Genomic DNA, 18,718 nt, shown 5'->3' on the forward strand with positions numbered 1-18,718 from the left:
GCTTGTTAGCTGTCCCCCCCCTCCCACTTTTTTTTGGAGAGCAATTATTGAACATTCGCAAAATCTGTAAATGGAGACAGAAGCGTGCAGATAACAAGATTGTGTTAACCAAATAATATATACGACTGTCTTATATGCTGAATTTCTTGGAACTGCCGAAGCATTCAATTGATACACGCGTCTATTTGATGTTAAATTTGAACGCTATATATAAGTTATTTGCACAATTAAACTTCGGGGGTTATCAGATTGAGACACCACGAAATGCATAATGCATAAGCTTCGTACAGCGATCCCCATCATAGGGAAAGCTAGTCAGATATTTTGAAAAGCTCTTTATTCAAGCTGTAGAGATTCACCGACCGGGCCGTAGACATAACGCCTAAAATACTAAAATGCTCAGTGATATTTTTTTTTGTAATTACAGCAAAGCCTTTATGTTCGAGCTTTAGAGTATGCTTTAGAAAAAACAATATCGTCATCATTAACCAGTAAGCTATCAATCGCGTCCACGCGATCAACTACAGAAGGCACGCTAATAGAGCATAGCATAATAGCCTTCAAACAACTAATCTAACAATTTTTACTATTACGAAGAAAGAACTGTTACAGAACGTAAAATAAAAAGATGAGGGTCCCGAAGTATGAAGCTGCAACGAAACCCTCGTTGGTGGTTACAAATGGATACATTTAGTATAGTTTAAAAAGTTGGTGAAAAAGAGAATTGAGTGTGAAGAGGACCGATATGTAAAGGTGGAGAGGACTGAATTGAGGGCTGGACAGCGAGTTCAGATAGAGATAGAAACCATCTTAATAATAATAATAATAATAATAATAATAATAATAATAATAATAATAATAATAATAATAATAATAATAATAATAATAATAATAATTATAATAATATCTTGTGTTTTGCGTCAAAAAACTGTCATATGGCTATGACAGACGTCATAGTGGAAGGCTCCACAATTTTTCATCACCTAGTCTTGCTTAACGTGCATCGCACACTACACCGGTCTCTACCATTTCGCCCCCATCGAAATGCGATCGTAGCGACCTTTGGGTCGGCAGCCGAGCCCCGTAGCCTCTGTTCCACCGAGGCGGACATAGAGAGAGAAAAAAAGAATACAAAGAAGAATAAAGATAGAAATGAGTATATAGAAAACGAAAAATTGGGAAAGAGACGAAAAGGCGCCGAAATGAAGAGACACAGGGAAAAAAAAGCACGCAGCTCTTCTCGTTGCGTTGTCTATTCCATTGGTTCCGAGGACAGTCTGCGTAGATGCTTGGCAGTGTCCCTGTAGGCTAATCATTCTTTGCCCCGCTTGTGTTCTAAGTGTGTGCTTAGATTCCGCACATGAATCTAAGCACACACTTTTGGTGCGGCTACCATCCGTTTCAATGACCAAGGCGGCCGGTGATCGAAACAGACTAGCTGTAAATCTTGCTGCCGGCACTCCCACACTGACTGGACCTCTTTCTTCGACTTCGCACCCACCAAGAATCTTGGGGCAAACATTCTTCACTATTCTGGCTAACAAACCAATCATTGCTACAAGAACCTAAGCTAAACAATAACGCATACATAAAGAACAAACACGACAAGTAGGAGCGCTTGTCCTTGTCAGTTGCGTAATTTTTAACAATGAAGCTGTTTAAGTTTTGCGAAATTCTGTTGTCATTCAGCATTAAGTGGTTTAGTGTGGAGCCAAACTAAGAGAGGGGGACCGTAGCCTGTCTATGCCGAGGAACCCGAAGCCGAGGAAAGGACACAGTATAGTGTAGCAAAGAGTGCAAAAGGGAAGTGACGCTCAGAAGCGGTAATCTGGGGCTGAGGAGGAGGCAAAATAGGAGAGGGAGCTTGAGGCATTGCATATACATTTACAATTTAGTATACAAAAGGTGTTAAAGTACGGTGAGGGTTGGAAGGAGGAAAATGGGAAGAGGCAAGTGTTAAGCTTGCCATTGTCATCTGTATTATGTATTGCAGCAAGATGTAAGAAAGAGAAGCGTCGGGGATAATGAGGTGGGGACATGATAAACTTTAGCATAGTTTTGTGTAGTATAGCTAGAGTTGGGACAGGGAAGTAAAAGTGAGAAGAGGAGGCTCCTAACTATGCTATTTCCTTTAGTATTCGCGTCATTATTGCGTAACTTTTTTCAGTTTCTGCGCTGGATTTCTGTTGCAATATAGTAAGACCAGCCAGCCCAGCATGCATTTCTTTTCAAGTACAAACGAATGAATCATAACAGCTTCTCAAATTAACAGGTCCACCAGACTGGTCATAGACATGATAGTGAGTTCATTGGGCTTGTTCTCCCTTCTTTGTCTTTTCGCCCATTTATTTTGTGCTTCCGAGCTGCACGCAGGCAATCATTCGTGAAATTTCGTTAAGCGTTTCACTCGTCTCATTCTCTTGAACCTGCACTGAATCATAGCTGTGTCCGAACGAACGTCCCGCACGTGTCAACCTTCCGAGTTGTCTAAATTCATTCGTGTGCCAGCACGCGCATAATGTATGTTGAAAGTTGAGAAAGGTGGAAGCAGCCATTAGCATCCATTATCGGCACTGACCGAGAAGCTGTCAGTACCTTCCTTTCTTTCGCAATCCCCGCGTTCTCTAATGGCCTCCATTTGTGAAGGTGTGCAACAACTAGCGAATATCGCGGATGATCGCGGAAGCGTGGACCCGGCTGCTTACTTGCATAACGTTTTTTTTTTCACCTTGTCGTGACATTATAGGCGATTCAAGCACGCTAGGGTGGTCTTTATTCTCAACATGTAACGTCAGGCTCTTCTTTTACTCGTCCTAATGACTTGTACTTCGTTCACGTTTCCCACTTTATTCTTTTTATTAGGGGTCTGTTCGTTGTATGTAGCGTGTTGGTGGTTCCACTCCGGCAACGTTCTTCCCCAGTAATACATGCACGCAGGCGCGTGTTCCCCACGCAGCGCGCAGAGTTAGCCCGCGGGCAGTCGTTTTCGCCCGCATACTTCGCTAAGCGAACCACGAAACATGCTAATGGCCAAGCTACTCAAACAGCCGCCGGCATCTCGCCATCAGCCCACATCAGCTGATTCGTGCTTAATACCGCGTCTCAATCTTGCCACACGCTCTTGTCATTTTCTAAATGTGTGCGTTTTACTTTGAACCTACTTTAAGCAAAAGTACTTCCGTGAGGTACAGAAGGCTGCAAGGCAGCTTCTCGCCGCTTCCCGCTAGAAGCCTTGGTTTGCTGCCGCCGAAACGAGAGCTCATTTCCCGCGTAGCTCAACGCTCGCCTGCGTCTGTAGCCACACTACTACTTTTCTTGATATCGAGCCACTAAATCATTTCCGAAGACACACTTGAAAAGAAACAGCTATTTATTTACAGATGGGTCCGTTTGCCGGCAGAGAAGGATTAGCCTTTTTTGCAGTTCAAGGATTGCGATTTTTCGGAGTTAGCGCTTTATTTTTAGCTCCTAAGTAAGCCAAGACACTATAGAGTTCTCCCTGACGCCACTGTTGAGTATTGTGGCGCGATGTTGACGCCTTACAAACACACCCACGGAGTTATTTGAGAACCTGGTTTTCACGCAGCTCGCTCAATACGCCGCATGGCATATTTGAGCAACACCTCATTCAGGCCTGCCACCTCCGTCGGACTAGTTACACAGGAGATCGTCTAGTATAGCCTTGTTGAGCCCAAATAAAGCATACCTATGCGGTTTATGCCTATGAAAGGAAAAAACGCTGTTTCGCGTTGCCACGACGACGTGTGGGGATGCGCTGACGACGTAATCGCCGGAACAAGAATGCTTTAAATTATGCCTAAGAGGCATTTACTGCGTTGAAGTTGCGAAGCACATAGCTGTACACAGAGCCTTCATTGACTTGTGTTTTGATACCAGACATAGCATGCAAGTAAGGTACGGGTCTAGCCATGAAAGGTCTCTGCTTTCTTAGCAGCCGTAATTGAGGAATGAAGCATTCCACTGAAGCAAACAGGACAGACAGCATTGAAGAGTGTTGCGGAAAGAGCGTAGTTGAACGTAGTCTGAAGGCCTGAAAATTGATTATAACCTTAAGCGCCTGCATTCACCAGAAACTGGAAGCCCTCTCTTCGGAAACCTCTCATGAAAACATCCAAGTTCTGGAACATTGAAGCAATCAACCGTGAAGCATAAACCTACACCACGATGCTTCCAGCCACCGCACCATAAAGAGATGTTACTTCATAATATATCAAGTCATCACCATCTGTGGCCTTCAAGACAATACCGCTTATTGAATTATTGGCTCCAGTGGCATTCTCTGTTCAAGAATTTGGCTTCGAATCACGTCACAATTACTTCATGTGCACCACACAGTAATGTTGATGAATAGCACACGATCGTATCTCTGGCAGACGAGTGGTGGGTTCTTTGGTTGCATTGCGTTCTCTGGTTTTCATGCATGGCTTTCTTTGAACTACTAAGTATGTCATGTTTTATAGAACTTTTCTCGCGCCATTTGCCACTTTCGTATTAGAATAATCTACACGTGCCACCGACATCCTAGTCACCAGGCTCTAACCAAAATAACAGGGCAATACCAGAAGAGGAGCAATCGGGAGACCGGTGCGAAGCTCTACTGCTGACGCAAGGGAAAGATCAGTACCTCGACATATATGAACAATTCGTGCAGCTTGCTCTAAGCCGCGGAATGCTGGTTCGCGTCAGAGCTGGTAGTTAGTAACCTGGTTCGAGGTTTGGCTAAAGGTTTACCCCATCGCTCTCGGAGCTCTTGCTTGGCACCTCCAGAGTGTTTTACGAATGTCCTTACAGTGGGATGGATCAGTAATTCTGTTGAAATGTTTGCTCCACTGTTTATTTATTCTCTGCTAGTCGTGTCACGTGTTAGTTAGATGAAGGATTTGTGTTTTCATGCAAACACTACAGAGTTACTGTGTAGTTGTTTTTTTTTCACACACGAGTGGCACACGAAATCCAAAAAAACACTCATGTTCTTAATGTTTCATTTATTTGGAATGAGCTACCGTTTCTTGTCACCCATAATTTAGGAAAAGACAAGAAGAAACAAACATGCAAAAAATACCAAAAAGAAATTAGGAAAAGACAGGTCATATGAAATCAAAAGCTTTAAAGTTTTCAGCGCAGCGCTTTAAAGTCCATCCCAGCTTGCTGTGGAACGATGCACGACAAACGAAGAAAGCGGGACCACCGTGAACAACTTTTCACCATCCCCGAAGGGACCATTCACCTGTTTCATTGACAACGCAAGGATTCGACTGATTGCTTTCTGCATAACTTAGCAGAAAATAGTTATGCATGAGAACTGTATATCATGTGAGAGGCACAAAAAAAAAGGACACTGAAGCCACGGGTACTCATTATGCCCTATACGGTCAGCGAGTCCATGAGAACAACCAGGTTTTTAAATTGAAAAAAAAAAGACAGGACGAGTGTTCAATATCGAAAAGAAGATTCCTTGTGTGTTTTTGTCTTATTCTCAAACAACTTCACTAACTTTCGCGCGTTCCACATTCCAGAGAAACGTCGAGCGCCCCACAACCCGTTCTGCCAAGCGACTGCTCCCTTCTTTTTGCATTCCTCGTCACTGGTCTTGTCAGCTCCTTTCCTCCCTCTCTTTCTTGTCCTGAAAGCATAATGACCCCCAAAAGCATTATTATCTGAGATATCACTTATACAATCAAAATATATTTTTCGCCAAAATAAGTGCGTGTATGCGTTCTAAAAGTCAGTACCGAGTACACAGCCCTAGCTCAGTTCACTACATTTGTAAAAAAAAACTAACTCTGATTTCAGTTATTCATGTTTCATTAGTTTAGTTTATGCCCGACGCGGTGGTCTAGTGACTAAGGTAGTCGTTGCTGACCCGCAGGTCGCGGGATTGAATCGCGGCTGCGGTGGCTGCATTTTAATGGAGGCGAAAATGCTGGGAGCCCATGTGCTCAGATTTGGATGCAGGTTAAAAAACCCCAGGGGATCGAAATTTCCGGAGCACTTCATTATGGTATCTCTCGTAATCATATGATAGTTTTGGTACGTCAAACCCTACATATCAATCAATTAGCTCAGCTTACGTGATTGACCAAAATAATTTGTACGCAGTGGCAGACCTCGACTTGGCGTTAGTTATTATGGAAAGCCGACAATTATTACCGTTTATGTATACTGACTAGACCAAAAAAAATTTTTAACAATTTAGGTTTTCATACACTAATTTATAACTTCTCACAGAATCAACCAATTATTATAATATTTTCAATAATTGCACAACTGATAAGCGCTCCAGAAATGGCTGCGGTGTAATTAAAGTAACAGAATATATGTTAAATAAAAACACAAGGTCAAAACAACGCATTATCGCAATTAGCGCTATTTTTTAACTGACATCCTTTATATTACTCTATTATTGATATCCTGCTTCGTTATTAACCCAACATTACCTAATCTTAGCACTACCTGGCAAGCATGAGACGTAATTCAAAAAGAGCTCACTCACCAGTTTTGGGATGCACCAGCGACCGGCGAGTCGCTCACCATTGGCAAGATCACAATGTGTCGTTCGCAGCGCGGAACCATCATCACACGATTCAGGTTCATACAACTCCTTTCTGTCGATGATAACCTTCGTTGCCCCTTGTAGTTATTCGTGATATCCAGAAGGTGGACCGAGCGATTTCTTTTTTCCGAACGTAACCGAAAGCTTCGCGCAATCCTCACTGCACTGGCTTGGTCTGCGCCATGTTGCTTTGTAGGGAATGGTCGCCCGGGGAGGCCGTGTACGTCACTCCTCCCACAGCCAATGAAGCTGCCGAGCGATGCACCAGAGCATTGCAGAACAACCACTGGAGTATAATAAGAAAATTGGCCCAATTTTTTTCACGTTTACTTTGTTCGTCGCCCACCGGAGGAAAGCGGCGGAAGACGAAAGTATATGCTCCGGTATATTTTGGTTTGATTGAGGACACCGGAGCAGAGCGGGGCATCATTCCCCAATTCCTCCCTGAAGGGTATCTTTTTTTTTAATTTACAGACTACTCACACATGGAGGGGCCGTCACAAACGTGCATGCCTTATATTTCTCATACCTTCTTCTGCCAATGATTTGAGATGGCGGGAGTGTTTTTGGAGGCTGGCAGTGGTGAAGTGAAGTACTGCTTCATGACAGTAACATAGGCGAACAAGGGGAGCCTCCATATATTCAGTGTATCATTGCAGGAAAACCTACGGTTGGTGATTCGGTTCGGTGATGCTATTCCATCGTCAACTGCTTCCGCGCTGCAATGACGCCACCTAATAAACAAACAAGCCCTCTTACCACTTATGCGTGAGAGTATCCCGTTCCTCTCTATTGGAACTCATTCAGCTGATGTGATGACCACGCTAAACACTTACACAGACATCGTCCTTGAGATCCAGGTATTGGTGCAGCAAGTCGAGTATATCTCCAGTGGCTTCTCCGACCAGAAAACTTCCTTCATTACAACAAGAAACTGGCAGTCGTGTGCTCCCTAGAGAGAAATTTGTGGAAAATAAGCAGTGGAATGCAATTATTAGTACATGCACGTCTCTCTCGAATTTTTCTAATCTTATGGCATAATCGAAGCAGCTAGAAAGTGTCGCTCATAATTCTCATTTGGCAGTATTGTAGTCGTCAGTAATTTTTTTTCGTCTGATTTATTATCCTTTGATCAGATATATACATATATATATATATATATATATACATATATATATATATACACACACACACACACATATATATATATATATATATATATATATATATATATATATATATATATATATATCCGGGCCATGATGGTGACGGAAGTTACGAAAATTTGGCGGGAGGTCAATATGATTGTTATCGCATTAAGGCACGATTAAATGCCTTCGCGATAAGTTGCCGCCGGTATAAGAACAAAGCAATATGCTACAACAATTACGTCAATTGTGAAGGTATCCCTTTTTAGACTGCTTGATTTCCTTCTCTGAAATCTTCCACTCACAGAAACACCTCTGCGAGGCTTGCAAGCCTAACGTAGTTAAGTATCTGCAGTCTGGCTAAAAGCTCACAATGTCACTCGAAAGTCTGATGCAACCGAATTAAAGAACTCTGATACCCTGTAGCCACCCACTCGGCTGCGACGCAAATATTTGGGACATTTACTGTGTGTACCCACTAAAAAGAGAGGCAGCCGAAAAAATACAAGCCCGTTGCCGGTATGAAGTAAGCCAGTAACGAAATGGGAAGCTTAAGGCAGAAGGGGAAGGGAGCGAATCTATCGAAGCTTATTTTTAGGCTCGCTTCAATTCGATCACTGAGGAGACCTGTTCTTAGAGCATCGTGTATCGTCCGGCTTCATTATCACGTATAATGGACGGCTTCTGGCGCAGATAGGTTGGAAGGCCTCGAAAGGGGCGGAGAGCGCGGTGGCGGTTCGTTGCACAATGATTGCGGAAACAGGCACTGGTTTGAAAGGGCACCTGCAAGACGGAGCTATTACGTGGGCGAATCTCTAAACACGACATGTGCCATTGTATGCTGAGCTGTATACCCAGGTTCTTCGAGCGAAGCGTTGCTGTCGTGTTACTTATTTCAGGAGTGATACAGTTTCTGACAAAAGTTGAAGATTCACTGGGATTTAGAAATTGAAATACTGTGGGCCTAAACTTTGGTCCTATAGGCCATGAAAGTACCACTTGTGGAGACTTGATTGCTTTTTACAGTCGATTTAGAAGGGGTGCGTTTAATTGCGCTTTCTAGAATCGTTTCGAAATGGTATCTGGTGCTTTATAGAGATAGCAGGGAATGAAACCAGTTTAGCATCGCTTTGAAACACGTAGTAGAACAAGATATTTCGACTAATTTATGAGGCAGAGATATGCATCATTAAAGAGATAATCTACCTTTGAGTACGTCAAGATGAAGGAGCTGTTCACGACGTAGAATTTTTTACATCAAAGTGTACCAAGAAAACATGTCCATGCTTTTTCAAGAAAACGTACAAAGGTGCTGATCAGTGGATACAATATATTACGTTTTTCTAGGACGTTAGTTGATTATCGCTTAGCAACGGAACAGTTATCACCATCCAAACGTCAACAGTAAGTGAATTTCATGATTCTTGGCACTGTTTCACAACGGTACTTACATTTCTATCGAAAGTCCGAACGTGAAGTGGACACGACATAAATCACTTCGGAAGAAAGAGGCAAGCGCAACAAAAAACACAGCACATCACTTTACTGCAATCAAAGGAAAGTTACACATCAGTGAAGCAGCACAATGCCGAGGATATGGAATCGCCATCTTTACAAGCCATAGAAGAGAGATTGCTAGCGGGCTATTACATAAACAGAAATGGCTCGTGCGCATGTACACCCCCCACACACAAAAGCAAGCGCAATACTATTATACGAAATGCGAGAAAACAATCAATTGCGAAACTGTCGCTTTCGACGTGATGAGTGTACACTGGTGAGTTATCAATCACGCCAAGGCTCTGCTCAACGGGAGTCGCTTAATCGTCAAAATCGCGTTACTTCCTAAAGCCATTACCGTCATGAAATGGTGCTGCTCGGGAGTATATTTCTATTCGGGGTGGCTGCCAGTGCGCCCATTCATTTTCTCGATACTTCTTACAAAGAGTGATAGTGGACCTTCGATGTCCGCTTTCGCGAGTAGGATGTCCTTTTCTGTGTACGATGTCCTTCTCTCGCGAGATGCGCCTAACGCCGGAAATAGGGTGCCTAGAACGGGTCTAAAGCCTGTGTCCTTCTTTGCTAAGTTCACGCCGCTCTTTTTGTAAAGGGTTCTCTTAGCAGCGGGGGACGTAAACAACGTGAAATTTTAAAGGCAAACGTCTTTAAAACTGAAACTCGATTGAAACTTGAAAAGTTGGCGTGAAGACGAAATGACGTCATCTGTATGAATCAAGTGACTGCAGATGACATCATCGTACCGTCATCTGTAATTACGTAATATGTACCGGCATCACTACGTCACGCATCAACAGTTCTTGATAACTCCATCTTTTATGTCGTCATAGATTACTTGTTATCACGTTACAGAACGGCAACAGTTCGTCATGTCATCAGGACATCCCCAGGACGTCTGCTCATGGCATCACATCATTGCTTGGTTAAAGTTGCGTTGATCCCTGTGGCAATAGAAGAGCAAGTGAGAGGCAGAGAACTAAGGGGAAATGAGAGTAATAATAGATTTAAATGAGACGGAAAACCAGCTGGCGCTTGCTTTCGAGTCATGTTACGCGAATGCATAAGTCGACCACGTGAGTATTTTCATTTATCTCTCTTTTAGGTTTTGTAAAAGTAGCGATGTGAGCTAATGGCACTTTTGTTGGACATTGCGGTTCGTTGAGACTCACACCGCGCTGGAATTAAACACACAAATAAAAGACACACTGAAGCACAGGTATGACACACACGAGCGCGATCCTACCTGTCCTACCTGTGCTTCAGTGTGTCTTTTATTTGTGTGTTTAATTCCAGCGCGGTGTGAGTCTCAACAATGTTCAACCAACTAGCCCCCACTCTTGCCCTTCATTGCGGTTCGGTTTGTTGGTCCGGTACCCTTTATGGAAGTTCATTTCTTTGCCACACACAGAGAGAACTCTGAAGAAATAGTCCCATTCTGAACCTATTTTGATGAGTCCAGTGGGGCAAGTAGCGTTATCAAGGCTCATTGGCAAAAACCCTAAGTCTAGAACTCATGTCACTAACAAATGAGACGTTGCTATAACTGCTGTATTAACGGTTTTCAGTCGCCTATGTGCCACTTTTATATAAAGAGCGCCAAAAAATCTGAAAAAGAGCAGGAAATAGTACCTAAATGAAATAGTGATTTTACATGGCTTCGGAAAGAGCTCAAATCAGTCGCGGTATAAGAATGCGAAACATTTCAAGCTCCCTCATCTCTATTCCCAGTGTAGGGTAGCATACCGGTCGCTCCAAACTAATTAACATCCCTGCCTTTCCTTTCCCTCGTGTTCCTCATAGCAAATGAGATAAGCTATTTTTGTGCGCTGTGTTAACATGGTGTGTAAATATAATGTAGGCCACACGTGCCTCGAACATGTCAGTCGGACCTTCGAGCTTTAAGGCAGAATGTTACGCGCATTAAAAAAAAAAGATGTCTGCGATCACCAGTCGGGTTACGGTTCCTAATAAGTATATAACATGCAGTGTAAAAGCATCATCAAAAATTATGCTATGACTTAAGAAATGTGTCTTTGACAATAAGACATTACCGAATGTGATATGATTCGCTGATGTCGTGGCATTTGAATCAACCGCGAAAAAGTAGCGCACAAGAACTTTGGGATAAAGGATCAAGCGCAACAACAACAACAACAACAACAACAACAACAACAACAACAACAACAACAACAACAACAACAATAATAATAATAATAATAATAATAATAATAATAATAATAATAATAATAATAATAATAATAATAATAATAATAATAATAATAATAATAATAATAATAATAATAATAATAACGAAGGAGGTTGCCGCACAAAGCACTAAGCTGGGAAAACTTGAAACTGCGAAAATGGACGACTCTGCAGACTGGATGGGCTGCTCTATCTTGTTTCTAAGCCTTAGCTTGGTAATGCATGTTGTTTCTAAGTTACTTGTAGATCGTTACTAGGCTTTAGCTTGCTGATGATCACTACGTCAATTCTCAAATCAAAGAGGATCGACTAAAAACAACGCGCAGTCGCAAACATGACAGGGATGTCCAACGAAAAACGAAGCGCTTGTACTTCCCAAGCGCTGTAAAACCAAGCGCTTGTACTTCCCACAGGTTTACGGGCACGTCGTCATCGGCGTAAGCCATCCATCGATTCGGGATCTTCCCGCAGCCACCACTGCCTGTTCTGTTACGTAGTGTTGCTCTAACTGTTGTCTGCTTTGCTAGCCAAATTTAAATGGCACGTATTATTTCATCATGATGATAGTTTCTCACAGCCGCCGTTCCTTTTCCATTCCGTGGTGTTGGGCTTACTGTTACTTTCTCCATTTTTAGTAGACCAGTTGTGATCAGTGGGACTCATATTTTCCTGAAAACTACGAGAGAGTACTCTGGCACTGCGATCGTTCGGCGACCATGGGAATAATGGGTAGTATACGGATTTTCCCGGTCTTCGTAATTGCGGACCTCGAACGCACAAGCGGCTACGTTTATTGCTGTGCTTCGGTTTCGCTTCTACTGAAATGACGGACAGTTATAAACTCTGCGAGTTGGTTTGAAATCGTAAACCTGAAAGGTTTAAGTACTGAAGTGCAACGGCTGAACATTTGCCGATTTTCATTTTGTCACAAAGTCAGTTCAAGTGACGCGAAGTCAACCGAAGCCGAAAAAACGAAAACCAGACAAATTCCTGCACTACTCATTATTCCCATGCTCGCTGAAGCTCCATGCGTTGCAGCTCGCATAGACGCTAGCGTGAAAGTTAACTTTAGTGTATTTATAGGAAACTCATTGGTGAGACTTACCCAATTTCTGTGGTACATACCGGGATAAAAATCGTGATACGGCATACATAATAAAGCTGCTTTAACAGCTTCGCTATTAAAATACGTCGGTGAAGCAGTGAAGGAAAGCCCGGACTCGGTCAATTACCCAGCAGTTCGGGTGACCACCATTAACGTAAGACACCGAACAGTGGGCGAGCGGCCACCATCATTTTTTGCCTCCTTTGTAGTTGTATCGGGCTAGGAGTGCCTTATACTCCGAGGAGGGGAGTTACGCACATCTGTACCGCAAACTATCGAGGATTCATTCTCAAAAAACGGTGAGGCCCAAGCTATTATGCCTCCGAGTCTCTGCACCACTTGACAACCCAGCACATCAGACTCTAAGACCGCCCCATGTAATGGCGAGCAACATGATCGTACTCCCACTACCCTGCAACATGAACCTGGTGTCCCGCAAGCAGCGAAAAAAGGAGACATGGAACCATCCAATTCAGCCTCTTCATATAAGTGCCAACCATCCGCAGCCCTAAACAGGTGTGACTTCTCACCCCGGTTGAACGGCCATGACAGCTACCGTGATTAGTAATTGTGCTACATTAGTACACAGATCTCACCAAACAATTCCCTAGAAGCCGAGAACGTGGCCGTAGTCTCCGCCCTTTTTCTCTCAATGCGAGGCATAGGTCATAATTATTGGCTTTCAAATTGCGTCTCACAGCTTTGCCAGTAGCAAAATTGATAACGACGCACCCAGAATCAATTTGCTAAATTTTAAACGAAACCAGTCTTGTTCACCTGGGTGCCAGCACCAGAGCCGGGCAAAGATACTATGAAATTGTATCGCGATACGATACAAGATACTCGAGCAAAAAGTATTGGAGATACAGATACAAAATACTGCTGCAAAATTTGTATGCGATACGATACTTGTCAATTGTATCCTAACATATTTCGATACTTTCGCAAATTTCTTGTTATAGAACTCGACAATCGAATAGCTAACGCGTATGCACAAAAACAACGGCTTGAATATTTCTGAAATGTGCTCAATTCTGTTTTATGATATGTTCGTTGGTATCTGAAAAGGTTTGTCCAAAAGTAAACTAGTTTACTTCCGAAGAACATAGTAGGCGTTGCTTTAGCTGCTTAACAGGACAGCTCAGCAGACCCTTCTCTCACAGCGGTTCATGCTTCTCATTTCTGTGATAAATTAGAGGGGCTGCTGAGCTTACCGAGCAGCTAGCGGATTGCCATCTCAAATGAGCTTTAATAAACAGCGTTTGCAAGATGGCACAAATACCCATGTGCAGCTTCAGCTTGTCCATAAAAGGCCGTTTTGCGAAACCGAATCACCGATGCACAGCAGCAACAACGCTGGTAACGACTCTATTGTGAAGCATTGCGTATATAGGCATACGCTTAGTGCATACAGCTGCTATTACTTTTCTTAATCTTCTTATCTTCCAGCGTAGACCGTCCGTTATCTCTATATTCTCTAACGTGCAATCAATTTTCTTGAGCGAGATACTCACCTGTATACAACTCAGAAACTCCTGAGAACTATTGTGTTGTCACGTGGTGGTGACACTGAACCAAGCAGTTGTCACTCAGGTTGATATGAAACTCGCTAAACAGCTAACTTTGTCCCAGAAAACTAAGTAGGCGTAATTAAAAGCGCTTTACTATAATAGCGGCTATAGGTGTCGTCGGCCTTCGGTATTGTGATCATTGGCAGAACGCGTCTTGTATTCATACAGCAGTGATCACACTTTCTAGCCTTATCGCTGCTGCCCGCGTAGGCTCGCAAATTAAAAGGAGTTCTTTTACTGTGCGTAATCTGAATAAGAATTGTTGAGTTTTTACGTCATACAACTACGATATGATAATGATAACGGAGAAAGGAAGCGCTCCAGAAATTTTCCCTGTGTGGTGTTCTTTAACGTGCAATCAAATCCAAGTACATGTGCCTCTGGCATTACACCTCTTACGACATGTGGCCGCTGAAGCAAGATTTCCGCGCAATGTTAACAGCCCAATCTGAGACAATCTCGAAGTTTACGAAACATCGTAGGTGGCTTACGCCAAGCAGTTATAAGTTTTTTTTGTGACTTAGATCCAATCGCACCAAAGTAAAAAAAATAAAGTAAGAGTGCGTGGCAGCATATTTGCACAAATGAAAGCGGGACAACGTCGCTATTCACGCTATTGTGTCCCATAGCTACTATTAACTGACAGTTATTAGCGGTAAAAAAATCGGGACGACTAAAAAAGGAAGCCAATTATAACTGAAGTAGAGTTTCAAGCATTCGTTGTGAATAAGCGGAGACGCATAATACAAGTCGAACTGCTATTAGCAATGACAATTAAGCATAAGGTATTATCAACCAAGTGATAAAGTAAGATGATAAGAGATCATTGCCTATGCAAGATTGCCTGAAATGGGTTCTTGGGATGTTAATAAGGAAAAAGGATCATTTTACATAACAATTATTTCTTGAATTTTCTTCCTAGGATCTTTAAGATGGGTTTTATTTATTCTCATTATTATAATGGAAACTTAATTTAGTCACTTTATTAGGAAGTAGAATTTTTGCTGCTGCATACTCCACGCACGCCCACGTAAATAGACATTTGCCAAATCACCTTGGCAGAAGAGAAACTCAAGTGAATATAAAGCTGCAAGTAGTAGCAAAATTAAAGTCGACAATTAAGGTAAAAAAAAAACAGAGAGCTTATTTTGACTGAACTTTACTAAAGGCATATCGCATTCTCGAGTCCGGAAAAAAGAACAGTTCAGAGCACTAGGTTGTGAATGGAATGCAACGGGACAACTGAGAAAGAACATGTGCTGACTATCATATCATAATTTTGAATTGAAATAGCGGGATGAAAACTACATGGTATGCCACTATATTGTCTGATCGGTAAGCACCTGCCCTATTCGATATAACTTCCGCACACATTGTGGTACACGGCACTTACAAGTGGCTAAGGGTGTCATGACATCGACACAACTGAAAGGGAAAAAAATAATAAAACGAAATACACGCAGGCTTGATGGATTCAAAACTGTGATTCAGCCTAGTTGGGACATATCCGTCTTGAAATTTTTGTGCAAGCACACAGACACACAGAAAGAAAGACAAACGGGCTCGATTGATTCGTTAATTGATATGTGGGGCTTTATGTCCCGAAACCATCATATGTACATGAGACACGCCACAGTGGAGAGCTCCGGCAATTTTGACCATCTTGAGTTGCTCAACGTGCACCCAAATCTGAGCACAAGGAAGTACGCGCAGACAAGCACGTGAACGTAGTTTCTGTCGAGACAGCGCGAGCTATCATGTTCCTCTGCTCCTCCAACATGGACACACAGACCTCATTCCCTGGCCACACTTCTGTAGTAGGGTGGAAAGAGAAAGCTATGTCACCAGTACTCACCTGAGAAGTGGAGTCAAGTCAGCTGTCAATGTTTCGCACTGTATAGTGTAAGTTGCCAGCAAAGTATCTTGTATCTTAAGACACACGTTACATTATCAAATGTAACGGAAATACAGACACAGATACTCGCCTTGCGGGACGTATCGATATACAGATACAAGATACCCAAAGAGTATCTAAGATAGTATCGCAGATACATCTACCTTCAATACTTGCCAGCCATGGGGCCCAGCATATCACGGCACACCAGGCGATCCGATCTCAAACCAACTGGCTTGATATTTGCTGCGAAACAGCCATTCTAAACCACAGTTCGGAATAAGTTACAAAACAAGTGCTCTCAATTGCACACTTCATCATTGCTTTGGAACTTCTGCACCAATATTTTTTTTTCAATCTTACTTCTTTATTGTATATGCCTTGCATTTGTTCCTGCGGTAATTGTGCTACTCACTTAAAGTAGTTTGGGACATACTCACGTGTTCTCAGATACCCAGTTGCATTCTGCGTTGCATTCAGCAATGAGATAATCAGAAAGCATCCTTCCTCCTGAAACATGTCTAACACTTTGTTTGTGCTCGTCATTGTTTATTCATAGGCCTTCGTCATTATTTCGTACCATGCTTTAGATAAATTATGAAAAAATAACCCTAGATAATTCTATTATTAGTACTTGTAGCGGTGGAGCAAGCAGAACACCAGCAGGTAAAGATGAAAAGAAAAAGACGCGCCCACACTCAGTAAAACAACAGGCTCGAGCACAATCGTCAGTAACCTGATGAGCAGTAAAAAGGTCCTAGGTACGTGGGATCTAGCGAGTTTTATATATATATTTGTTTTAATTGTTAGCGCTTTCCCTTTTGTTCTGCTGCGGAATGGCGAGAATAAATCAAAAGATTGTGAATACTGCGATGCCACACAGAATAACTGAATCCGTTTGGTAGGAATCTAGAAATACACATTTGCTTTTCATTACGAGACCTCAAGGTCAAGTACGAAAGCTGCATGAAATACTTACTCCTTTTCAACTAATATATTGCTTGTCTTTGCTTTTTCTTCAGAAAAAAATGTCTACCAAGATGCCTTGAGGAGAAAATAAGAAAGGTCGGTCGCGAAAAGGCCATGGAAGATGAAGAGCCGCGCGTGACCCCCATTACTTTCTGCTGACCACCAGACTTCTAGAGCAATAGGAATAATGGGCCCAAGTAGGTCAGCCGCACCAAGAGGGTAATAATAAGCGTGTAAAGAGGGAGTGGTCATAAGAGTGAGTGGTCATAGTATAAATATATATCGCAAAAACAAATGACAAAGTAATTACGTACCGTGACTTTCACTGGCGACCATTCCGGGTGAGGACGTGGTCAAGGGTCCAACCACATTTCGGTGCGCCTGGCCTTGTCGTACAATGTATTTATAGTTGGAAAATTAAACAGCCCATCCAATATAAAGAATTCATCTTTTTTCCTTTAATGCGCGTGTGCTTTTCAGAAGGCAACCCGACCTAGATTTTGTGAAGGAGAGAAACATTCTTCACGTCGAAAAAAAAAAAGCTGCCTCATAGAACATCTATCTCGAATGTCAGCTGTAGAGTGGGGCTTTAGGTTAATGAGTTGAAAGGAAGAGAAACAAATATACACCAGAATAATGGACATTCGGACGAGTCGGGTGTAGGTAAACTTGTTGAATGGTTTCAGCGCAAAAGAAATGAGGACAGAGGCAAAAAAGGAAGACGAAGACTAACTATCACTCTCGCACATTTGAGATTATTCACACGGAAACATGTATCTTAAGCCCAACATTTACACTACATGGTATATAGGTTCACGTGGTATTTAAGTACTGCTTAAAAAGCATGTGCCATTGGGCTAATAAAGGTACTTGTGCGGCAGCGTTGGTCCTCGCGTTCCTTGTTTACTTCAGACCTTAATTTTCATGCGCTAAAACAACCCAAAATGTTTAGAAATAGGGAAGACACCTACCTGCACATCGGTCCCACAGCGTACTAAAGCACCTCTGCGTGTACTCGTCCCGTACTGCGAAAGTGCCCGCATTGTGGTCGTGAGTGCGTGCGATTATTGTACGGACTCCGACATGTGTAGAAGGGACGAGGCTGGTAGCAGCGGCTGCAGTTCTCGGAAGGAAAGGCAAGGTGGACGCTCAGCGAGATGGATATATACGAAAAAAGCGCATATTGTGCCCGGACAGGACTTCGTTCCTGCTTTTGTTGTCTAGGTGTTCCTACGTTCCTATTGCTTCAATTCATTGTCTTTCTTCCTTAGTTCGAAGATGTGTTCTCATTTGTGCATGTGAGCGTCTTTATGCACGGTGTACAGTGTCCTCTTGTTAATTTTCGCACTTACTCATGTCGAAGACTGCACCCTCCTTGCTTTCGTACGAGCTTTCTAGCTCTATCAGAATAATGATGAGATATTGAGCTACTTGCATAAGCCGTGCTTATCACTTTCTTTTTGTCAATCACGACTATAGGAGAGCTACCGCACCAGCATGCTTGCTAATCTACACCGCCGCTTTCCTTTTGTGAACGTCGCAGCAATGAGCTTTCTTTCATTGACTTGTAGCGCCAGCCTTACCTTATAATTAATGTGCTGCATTGTTCCCCGGCTCTCGTCCACTGGCAATAATTGTACTTGTGGGATGACACTGATTGCGTTCATTTTTATTCGAGTGTGTGATGAAGAGAGTAGAAACTTGCTGGCATAAAGAAGTGGTAAAAAGGGTGAT

The sequence above is a fragment of the Rhipicephalus microplus genome, chromosome 5 (genome assembly GCF_043290135.1).
Source record: "Rhipicephalus microplus isolate Deutch F79 chromosome 5, USDA_Rmic, whole genome shotgun sequence".
Lineage (NCBI taxonomy): Eukaryota > Metazoa > Arthropoda > Arachnida > Ixodida > Ixodidae > Rhipicephalus > Rhipicephalus microplus.